This window comes from Oncorhynchus mykiss, chromosome 11, assembly GCF_057628025.1.
Source record: "Oncorhynchus mykiss isolate SJ-2025 chromosome 11, ASM5762802v1, whole genome shotgun sequence".
NCBI lineage: Eukaryota > Metazoa > Chordata > Actinopteri > Salmoniformes > Salmonidae > Oncorhynchus > Oncorhynchus mykiss.
The window spans coordinates 78,025,526-78,036,358 of NC_143032.1; the positions used below are offsets into that span (position 1 = coordinate 78,025,526).

The following is a 10,833-nucleotide window of genomic DNA, read 5'->3' on the forward strand; positions in this document are numbered from 1 at the left end:
TCTGATTGGTTGATTTTGCATTGAATTATGCGATCGCAGAATTGTGGAATACTGGAGGGACTGACCATTGTTTCTGTAGCCAAGAAAGCGAAGGTAACTAAATGACTATGGCCCCATAGCATTCACTTCTGTCATCATGAAGTGTTTTGGGAGGCAATCTCCATCGCACTGCACACTGCCCTATCCCATCTGGACAATAGGAATACCTATGTAAGAATGTTGTTCATCGACTACAGCTCAGCCTTCAATACCATAGTGCCCTCCAAGCTCATCACTAAGCTTGGGGCCCTGTGTCTGAACTCAACATGGGGGCTCCACAATGGTGCGTGCTCAGGCCCCTCCTATACACCCATGACTGCTTGGCCACGCACATCTCCAACTCAGTCATCAAGTTTGCAGATGAAACAGCAGTGGTAGACCTGAATACCAACAACGACGAGACAGACTACAGGGAGGTGAAGGCTCTGGCGGAGCAGTGCCAGGAAAATAACCTCTTCCTCAACATCAACAAAATGAAGGAGCTGATCGTAGACTTCAGGAGACAGCAGAGAGAGCATGCCCCCATCTACATCGATGTGGCCGCAGTGGAGAGGGTGAAAAGTTTCAAGTTCCTTGTCGTACACATCACTGACAATCTTAAATCGTCCATCTACACAGTCAGGAGAAAATCAGATTGGCCCCTAAGACCCATGCAAACGTCTACAAATGCACCATTGAGAGTCTCCTTTCGGGCTCTATCACCGCCTACCCTGTGTTTTGTTGTGTGTTTGTTAGGGGTTACTACCCTGTGTTTTGTTACGTGTTTGTTAGGATTACTACCCTGTGTTTGTTACGTGTTTGTTAGGGTTTCTACCCTGTGTTTTGTTATGTGTTTGTTAGGGTTACTACCCTGTGTTTTGTTATGTGTTTGTTAGGGTTACTACCCTGTGTTTTGTTACGTGTTTGTTAGGGTTTCTACCCTGTGTTTTGTTATGTGTTTGTTAGGGTTACTACCCTGTGTTTTGTTATGTGTTTGTTAGGGTTACTACCCTGTGTTTTGTTACGTGTTTGTTAGGGTTACTACCCTGTGTTTTGTTATGTGTTTGTTAGGGTTACTACCCTGTGTTTTGTTATGTGTTTGTTAGGGTTACTACCCTGTGTTTTGTTACGTGTTTGTTAGGGTTACTACCCTGTGTTTGTTACGTGTTTGTTAGGGTTACTACCCTGTGTTTTGTTACGTGTTTGTTAGGGTTACTACCCTGTGTTTTGTTACGTGTTTGTTAGGGTTACTACCCTGTGTTTTGTTACGTGTTTGTTAGGGTTACTACCCTGTGTTTTGTTACGTGTTTGTTAGGGTTACTACCCTGTGTTTTGTTACGTGTTTGTTAGGGTTACTACCCTGTGTTTTGTTATGTGTTTGTTAGGGTTACTACCCTGTGTTTTGTTATGTGTTTGTTAGGGGTTACTACCCTGTGTTTTGTTATGTGTTTGTTAGGGTTACTACCCTGTGTTTTGTTATGTGTTTGTTAGGGTTACTACCCTGTGTTTTGTTATGTGTTTGTTAGGGGTTACTACCCTGTGTTTTGTTACGTGTTTGTTAGGGTTACTACCCTGTGTTTTGTTATGTGTTTGTTAGGGTTACTACCCTGTGTTTTGTTACGTGTTTGTTAGGGTTTCTACCCTGTGTTTTGTTATGTGTTTGTTAGGGTTACTACCCTGTGTTTTGTTACGTGTTTGTTAGGGTTTCTACCCTGTGTTTTGTTATGTGTTTGTTAGGGTTTCTACCCTGTGTTTTGTTACGTGTTTGTTAGGGTTTCTACCCTGTGTTTTGTTATGTGTTTGTTAGGGTTACTACCCTGTGTTTTGTTACGTGTTTGTTAGGGTTACTACCCTGTGTTTTGTTACGTGTTTGTTTGGTTTTTGTCCCCGTGCCTTTACACGGCACGCCGTCACATTCCAGACTACGATAGAGTACATGACGATCACATGACGATCACCAATAGGCTGAGACTTAACGCGGTTACACATGTCTGCAGTTCGGTATAATCTCAAGAGAAAAAGTCTGTTTGTCTGCACACACACGGAGCTTTATCACAAGCATGAATCAACATTCCTTTGTACTTTTCTAGTGAAAACAAAAGGAGGAAACACCACACTAGGTTCTAATCAATTCAATTTGAACGTTATGACCAGACAACAGGAATGTGCCTGATAGTCAACCCAATATACAAGTTCAATCAAGTCTCTTTAAAATACATCCACCTAAAAATATACAATGCAGTAAGACATCAAAAATATTCAGCACTTCATAAGCTATTGAAACAAAGCAAACAGGACAACTGATCTATCTTTATCTATCCTGTGATGGTCAGCCATCCAGACAATGCCAGACATTGTGATTGAGTCATCACGCTGGACCTCAGCATCTACAAGTAGTCAGAGGATCACCTTCTTTCATTTTTCACAATTCACTTACAAAAAAAAAGGTGCTATCTAGAACCCAACAGGGTTCTTCGGCTGTCCCCGTAGGAGAACCCTTTGAAGAACCCTATTTTGGTTCTATGTAGAACCATTTCCACAGAGGCCTTTACATGGAACCCAAAAGTGTTTTCCTATAGGGACAGCCAAGGAACCCTTTTTCTAAAAGTGTATAATACAGACAGTAGTAGTGTGACATGGAAGTGTGGTTTTAATTGTGGCATCGAAAGGCAGAAACCAAAGACTCTTGCTGTAGTTCTGTAATAGGGTGCCTTCAGTAGAGATAGAGAATTATCCCTTTAAGTAAGATGAGAAGAACTAAAACTTTGCCCTTTTTAAGTCTTAATTACCACGGAAGCCGACAAGCCGTCTATCTATGCACACGTCTAATTTACTGATTTCAGCCGAAATTCAAACGCCTGATAACTTGTGCCGACGGTGACCTTGTTGTTGAAGATACGGAGGTACTTTGAGGTTCCGCCACAGATTTCAGGATGCCCCACTCCCCTGTCTTCTCATACCACTGGAACAGGCATCTCTTGTCTAGTATGGCTGTCTGCATGTCTGTTTTCAAATCTAGCTGTGGATATAGAGAGAGCATTTTTTTAAGTATTTGATTAGAGTGTCTGCCCTGAGATTGTAACGTTTGGGGTCCCCGGTTGAGTCATACCAAAGACTTTAAAAAATAGGATGTGATGCCTCATTGCTTGGCACTCAGCATTAAGGAGATAGACTAGCGTCCTCTCAGCATTAAATAGACATTTGCATGACAGTGTTCCTGAACTTAATTCCAAGAGACAGAAACAATGTTCCAGAAATATATTTACCTTAATTTCATTCCCCTCGACAACAGGGGAAAACACCTTCCCCTTATGCAGGAAACCGAAAGCCATGGTAACAGAATTTGCATCCCCTAGATTCCAGCAGACATTCACTGAAAAACAAAATAATAATATTATATATACCTCCGAGGATGTAATAAAGCCAAGATATGCAACTTTTTCCACACGTTTTTTCTATTTTGTCTAGTTGCCACAGAAACAATGAATTATAGTGCATTTTGGAAAATATTCAGACCCCTTGACTTTTCTCACATTTTGTTACGTTACAACCTTATTCTAAAATTGGTAAAACACAATTCTTTCTTCATCAATCTACACACAATACCCCATGATGACAAACCGAAAACCGTTTTTTAGAAATGTTTGCAAATGTATTAAAAATAAAAACTGAAATACCTAATTTACACAAGTATTCAGACCCTTTGCTATGAGACTCGAAATTCAGCTCAGGTCCATCCTGTTTCCATTGATCATCCTTGAGATGTTTCTACAACTTGAGTGGAGTCCACATGTGATATATTCAATTGATTGGACATGATTTGTAAAGGCACACACCTGTCTATATAAGGCTCCACAGTCGACAGTGCATGTCAGAGCAAAAACCAAGCCATGAGGTCGAAGGAATTGTCCGTAGAGCTCCGAGACAGGATTGTGTCACGGCACCGATTTGGGGAAGGGTAACAACACATTTCTGCAGCATTGAAGGTCCCCAAGAACACAATGGCCTCCATCAATCTTAAATGGTAGAAATATTTAACACCAAGACTTTCTAGATCTGGCCGCTCAGCCAAACTGAGCAGTCGGGGGAGAAGGGCCTTGGTCAGGGAGGTGACCAAGAACCTGATGGTCACTCTGACAGAACTCCAGAGTTCCTCTGTGGAGATGGGAGAACATTCCAGAAGGAAAACCATCTCTGCAGCACTCCACCAATCAGGCTTTTATGGTAGAGTGGACAGATGGAAGCCACACCTCAGTAAAAGGCACATGACAGCCCACTTGAAGTTTGCCAAAAGGCAACTAAAGGACCCTGACCATGAGAAACAAGATTTTCTGGTCTGATGAAAACAAGATTGAACTCTTTGGCCTGAATGCCAAGCGTCACATCTGGAGGAAACCTGGCATCATCCCTACGGTGAAGCATGGTCGTGGCAGCATCATGCTGTGGGGATGTTTTTCAGCGGCAGGGACTGGGAGACTAGTCAGGATCGAGGGAAAGATGAACGGAGCAAAGTACAGAGAGATCCTTGATAAAATCATGCTCCAGAGTGCTCAGGACCTCAGACTGGGGCGAAGGTTCACCTTCCAACAGGACAACGACCCTAAGGACACAGCCAAGACAATGCAGGAGTGGCTTCGGGACCAGTCTCTGAATATCCTTGAGTGGCCGAGCCAAAGCCCAAACTTGAACCCAATCAAATATCTCTGGAGAGACCTGAAAATAGCTGTGCAGCGACGCTCCCCATCCAACCTGACAGAGCTTGAGAGGGTCTGGTGAGAAAAATGGGAGAAACTCCCCAAATACAGGTGTGCCAAACTTGTAGCGTCATTCCCAAGAAGACTCGTGGCTGTAATCACTGCCAAAGGTGCTTCAACAAAGTACTGAGGAAAGGGTCTGAATACTTATGTCAATGTTATATTTCCGTATTTTAATAAATTTGCCAAATCTTATAAAAATCAGTTTTTGCTTTGTCATTATGGAGTATTGCGTGTAGATTGACGAGGGGGAAAAAAGATTTGATGAATTTTAGAATAAGGCTGTAACGTAACAAAATGTGTTAAAGTCTAGGGGTCTGAATACTTTCCAAATGCTCTTTAAGTAAATAATTCACTTAGAATGTGGCTTTTAAGCAGGGGTGTCAAACTCAATTCCTTGGGGGCCTGTTGGTTTTGTTAATTTAGTTAGTTTTGTTAATTTGTGTTCAATTAAGTCCTAGACAACCAGATGAGGGTAGTTCCTGACTAATCAATGATAAATCAAGTACAAGGGAGGAGCGAAAAAACCCACCCACACTCGGCCCTAAGGAACTGAGTTATTGCACACTCTTAGAAAAAAGGGTTCCAAAAGGGTTCTTTGGCTGTCCACATAGGAGAACCCTTTTTGATTCCAGGTCGAACTCTTTCGGGTTCCACGTAGAACCCTCTGTGGAAAGGGTTTAACATGGAACCTAAAAAGTTCTTCAAAGGGTTCTCCTATGGGGACAGCCAAATAACTGTTTTAGGTTCTAGATAGCACCTTTTTTTCCTAAGAGTGTAGGATTTATGGGTCTTCTGCAGAAATCACAAATTGTCACACAATGCAGCCAAAAGCACCACTTAAATCCACCTACCTTTTTCTTTCTGTTGTTGTTGTAACGACTGGACATAGATGACTGGTTGGTTTGACTTGGCAGATTCTGTGACTGAGGCAAACATCCCTGATTTCACCTCCATGTACTCTTGTTAGGAAATTATGATTAATATGACTGAACAAATCATTTTAAATGGAACTGTAACTAAGTAAACTTATACTCTGTTTTATTATTTCTGATTAACTATATGGGTTGGGGACTGTGAAAACAGATAAGGTCGTTAGCCTATGGTTGACCCTACAGAAACTTAGCTCTGGGGTTTTTAGATAAGGCAGTGAGTGCATTCTTAGGTTCTGTTAATTAAAACTGTCAGTTCAGTGGTGATCGATAATGCTGAGGGGTCAAAAGTTATCTGGGAGTGTGTTAGTAAGTTAGAATGAACTTTTCACCTTACTTTGTCCCGGTCGAGAGGAGGGGATTCTGTTAAAGCCATGAAATTACGTCATGATCTGTATATAAACTGCTGCACGTGATTAAGTGGGAGCGCGCACCGAGAATAAATTCTATTACCTATTATTGAAAGACTGGTCTGCGTCTATTTTATGCAAACAAGAAATCTTAGAAATTCTCATAAAATAGATTAAGGGCTTTCAATTGAAGAAAGCACATTGGCATAATTAAATTACAGTAACAACTCTTCGGTCACTTTTTGTCCTGACATGGTAGATCTGTAGAAAAACGGATTTTGTGTGGATTTTGTGTGTGTGTGTGTGTGTGTGTGCGTGACTTCATCAGGCATAACATATTGTGTCTCCAATGTGGGCTTATGAAGATAGCATTGAGCTAATCAAAGTGTTTCATTTAAGTAAGCTAGGGGGATATAATACCAGCCTAATGGTGACACCTGACTCCACATAAAACCATTGGAAAACCATTTAGGACATCTGGACATAGATAACCTAGGCTGCACAAGAGGAGCCCAGATAGTACCAATGAATATGAAGCTGGGTTGGTAATAACAATATGTTATTTATATTTGGGCATCTGGGCTTTGAGATGTTCCTTGGAATAGGTTGATAAATATCACCATTCGGTGCAGAGTCTTGGATTTGTCTGCTGGGGGGTAAGGAGACCCCCAGCTCCGTTAAAACCCTTGACAACTATGTGCCATTTAAGAGATTGTTAAATACATGTTGTAACTATTTGGTTTTAATATCATCACCTCTTGAAGAGCAGTCAGAACTACACACGTCTGATTTATTCCACATTTAGCTCTATTAGAGTTGTACAGCAGGAAACTGCATGCTTTTCATGTTCAGTATTTATTTACTATTACTATTTATTTATTACTATTTATTACTATTTATTACTATTTATTACTATTTATTTATTACTATTTATTTATTACTATTTATTACTATTTATTTATTACTATTTATTACTATTTATTTATTACTATTTATTACTATTTATTTATTACTATTTATTACTATTTATTTATTACTATTTATTTATTACTATTTATTTATTACTATTTATTTATTACTATTTATTACTATTTATTTATTACTATTTATTTATTACTATTTATTTATTACTATTTATTTATTACTATTTATTTATTACTATTTATTACTATTTATTTATTACTATTTATTTATTACTATTTATTTATTACTATTTATTTATTACTATTTATTTATTACTATTTATTACTATTTATTTATTACTATTTATTACTATTTATTTATTACTATTTATTTATTACTATTTATTTATTACTATTTATTACTATTTATTTATTACTATTTATTTATTACTATTTATTTATTACTATTTATTACTATTTATTTATTACTATTTATTTATTACTATTTATTACTATTTATTTATTACTATTTATTACTATTTATTTATTACTATTTATTTATTACTATTTATTTATTACTATTTATTACTATTTATTTATTACTATTTATTTATTACTATTTATTACTATTTATTTATTACTATTTATTTATTACTATTTATTACTATTTATTACTATTTATTTATTACTATTTATTTATTACTATTTATTACTATTTATTTATTACTATTTATTTATTACTATTTATTTATTACTATTTATTTATTACTATTTATTTATTACTATTTATTTATTACTATTTATTACTATTTATTTATTACTATTTATTTATTACTATTTATTTATTACTATTTATTTATTACTATTTATTACTATTTATTTATTACTATTTATTACTATTTATTTATTACTATTTATTACTATTTATTTATTACTATTTATTTATTACTATTTATTTATTACTATTTATTTATTACTATTTATTACTATTTATTTATTACTATTTATTACTATTTATTTATTACTATTTATTTATTACTATTTATTTATTACTATTTATTACTATTTATTACTATTTATTTATTACTATTTATTTATTACTATTTATTTATTACTATTTATTTATTACTATTTATTTATTACTATTTATTTATTACTATTTATTACTATTTATTTATTACTATTTATTACTATTTATTTATTACTATTTATTTATTACTATTTATTTATTACTATTTATTACTATTTATTTATTACTATTTATTTATTACTATTTATTTATTACTATTTATTACTATTTATTTATTACTATTTATTTATTACTATTTATTACTATTTATTTATTACTATTTATTACTATTTATTTATTACTATTTATTTATTACTATTTATTTATTACTATTTATTACTATTTATTTATTACTATTTATTTATTACTATTTATTACTATTTATTTATTACTATTTATTACTATTTATTTATTACTATTTATTTATTACTATTTATTTATTACTATTTATTACTATTTATTTATTACTATTTATTTATTACTATTTATTACTATTTATTTATTACTATTTATTACTATTTATTTATTACTATTTATTTATTACTATTTATTTATTACTATTTATTTATTACTATTTATTTATTACTATTTATTTATTACTATTTATTACTATTTATTTATTACTATTTATTTATTACTATTTATTTATTACTATTTATTTATTACTATTTATTACTATTTATTTATTACTATTTATTTATTACTATTTATTTATTACTATTTATTACTATTTATTTATTACTATTTATTTATTACTATTTATTTATTACTATTTATTACTATTTATTTATTACTATTTATTTATTACTATTTATTTATTACTATTTATTACTATTTATTTATTACTATTTATTACTATTTATTTATTACTATTTATTTATTACTATTTATTACTATTTATTTATTACTATTTATTACTATTTATTTATTACTATTTATTTATTACTATTTATTACTATTTATTTATTACTATTTATTACTATTTATTTATTACTATTTATTTATTACTATTTATTTATTACTATTTATTACTATTTATTTATTACTATTTATTTATTACTATTTATTACTATTTATTTATTACTATTTATTACTATTTATTTATTACTATTTATTACTATTTATTAATTACTATTTATTACTATTTATTTATTACTATTTATTTATTACTATTTATTTATTACTATTTATTTATTACTATTTATTTATTACTATTTATTACTATTTATTTATTACTATTTATTTATTACTATTTATTTATTACTATTTATTACTATTTATTTATTACTATTTATTTATTACTATTTATTTATTACTATTTATTTATTACTATTTATTACTATTTATTTATTACTATTTATTTATTACTATTTATTTATTACTATTTATTACTATTTATTTATTACTATTTATTACTATTTATTTATTACTATTTATTTATTACTATTTATTACTATTTATTTATTACTATTTATTTATTACTATTTATTTATTACTATTTATTTATTACTATTTATTACTATTTATTTCACTGTAATGTCAACATCAGTTGTAGGCTATTTCACACGTGTGATAACAGCCATGGCCAAGCATTGGACTCAAATATAGGTTACAATGTTACGCAAACCATAACCCCCCCCCTATCTCTTTGTTTTTGGCCGAGTTTGGTTCCCAATCAGAGGCCTATCGTTGTCTCTGATTGGGAATCATACTTAGGTAGCCTGTTTTCCACCTGAGTTGATGGGATCTTGTTTTCTGTTTAGTATCTTAGCATGACAGAACTGTGCGCTTTCGTTTTCGCGTTTGTTATTTTGTTTGAGTGTTTTTTTTTTTTATATAAAAGGAATCATGAACACTTTCCACGCTGCGCTTTGGTCTACTCTTCCTACCACCACCGAGAGCGGTTACATTCCTCATCTCTCCCATGTCTTATTCCACTAGTAGTTGTTCTGAAATATGTATTGCTTGCCTACCTTCTACTCCCTTCTCCATGTTTAATATAACACACATACATTAATTATTAATTCCGGTTGACTGAAGTTTGTTCTATAGGAAGTACTTGACTCTGATGCGTGCCACTGAAAGTATTTGAATCTAGCCACAAAATGAAGGAAATTAGAGAGGGGGGTGGATTTCGGCAAGACAATTTTCTTGTCTAACACTTTTCTTAATTTACAAATAACAATGCATCCAATCCATTGAATAATGTTTTTGATACAAACTACCTCTATAGATGTATCAAAATGAGACATTATTAGGCCTATGCTCCTAAAATAACTTTCAGCAGAATACAAAAACAAATAAAATACACTTGCTAGGAAAACATGTCCTGAGGCACTTTGGCACGTATTTTTATCACACCAGAGAGAATGACAGAAAGTGTTACTAACGTACTGTACTTTCTCTGTTGACTCTTCTTGTAGATCCTGAGTTGCAATGCTGTTGCGCTTTCTCGGTTGCTGTAGATGTCTGTACACCCACTGTGTCCCCCAATACGAAGGTTTAAGAGCAGGCGGAAAGCGTCAGCACTCCCACACAAACCCTGGGCCAAATTGGTGATTAATGTGTGCTCATAACAATCTAACAAGCTGAATCATAAGTACAGTCTAAACTCAAAGATAATAAACAAAAGTGAACATGAACTGTAATTACACTCACAGAAGTTCCAAAAGAACCCTTACATTTGTGTCAGTCACAGGGGTCAGGTATTCTACCACTGTGTACTCTCTGTTTAGGGCCCAATTACATTCTAGTTTGCTCAGTTTGTTAATTCATTCCAACGTGCCAAGTAATTATCTTTTTGTTTTC

The 10,833-nt window shown here is 33.0% G+C and overlaps 1 long non-coding RNA gene across 2 annotated transcripts; it reads right to left on the reverse strand.

The window, feature by feature from the left end:
• Positions 1-1,202: 1,202 nt before the first annotated feature.
• LOC149979878 (uncharacterized) lies at positions 1,203-10,513 on the reverse strand. Of its 2 annotated transcripts, none has more exons than XR_016484705.1 (4): positions 10,420-10,505; positions 5,627-5,732; positions 3,285-3,391; positions 1,203-3,037 (listed from the first exon to the last, which is right to left on the reverse strand). It is a non-coding gene; the product is annotated as an uncharacterized LOC149979878 (long non-coding RNA). The 2 variants fall into 2 exon arrangements; XR_016484706.1 differs by having other exon boundaries at positions 2,045-3,037; positions 5,627-5,698; positions 10,420-10,513.
• Between the last annotated feature and the right edge of the window lie 320 nt (positions 10,514-10,833).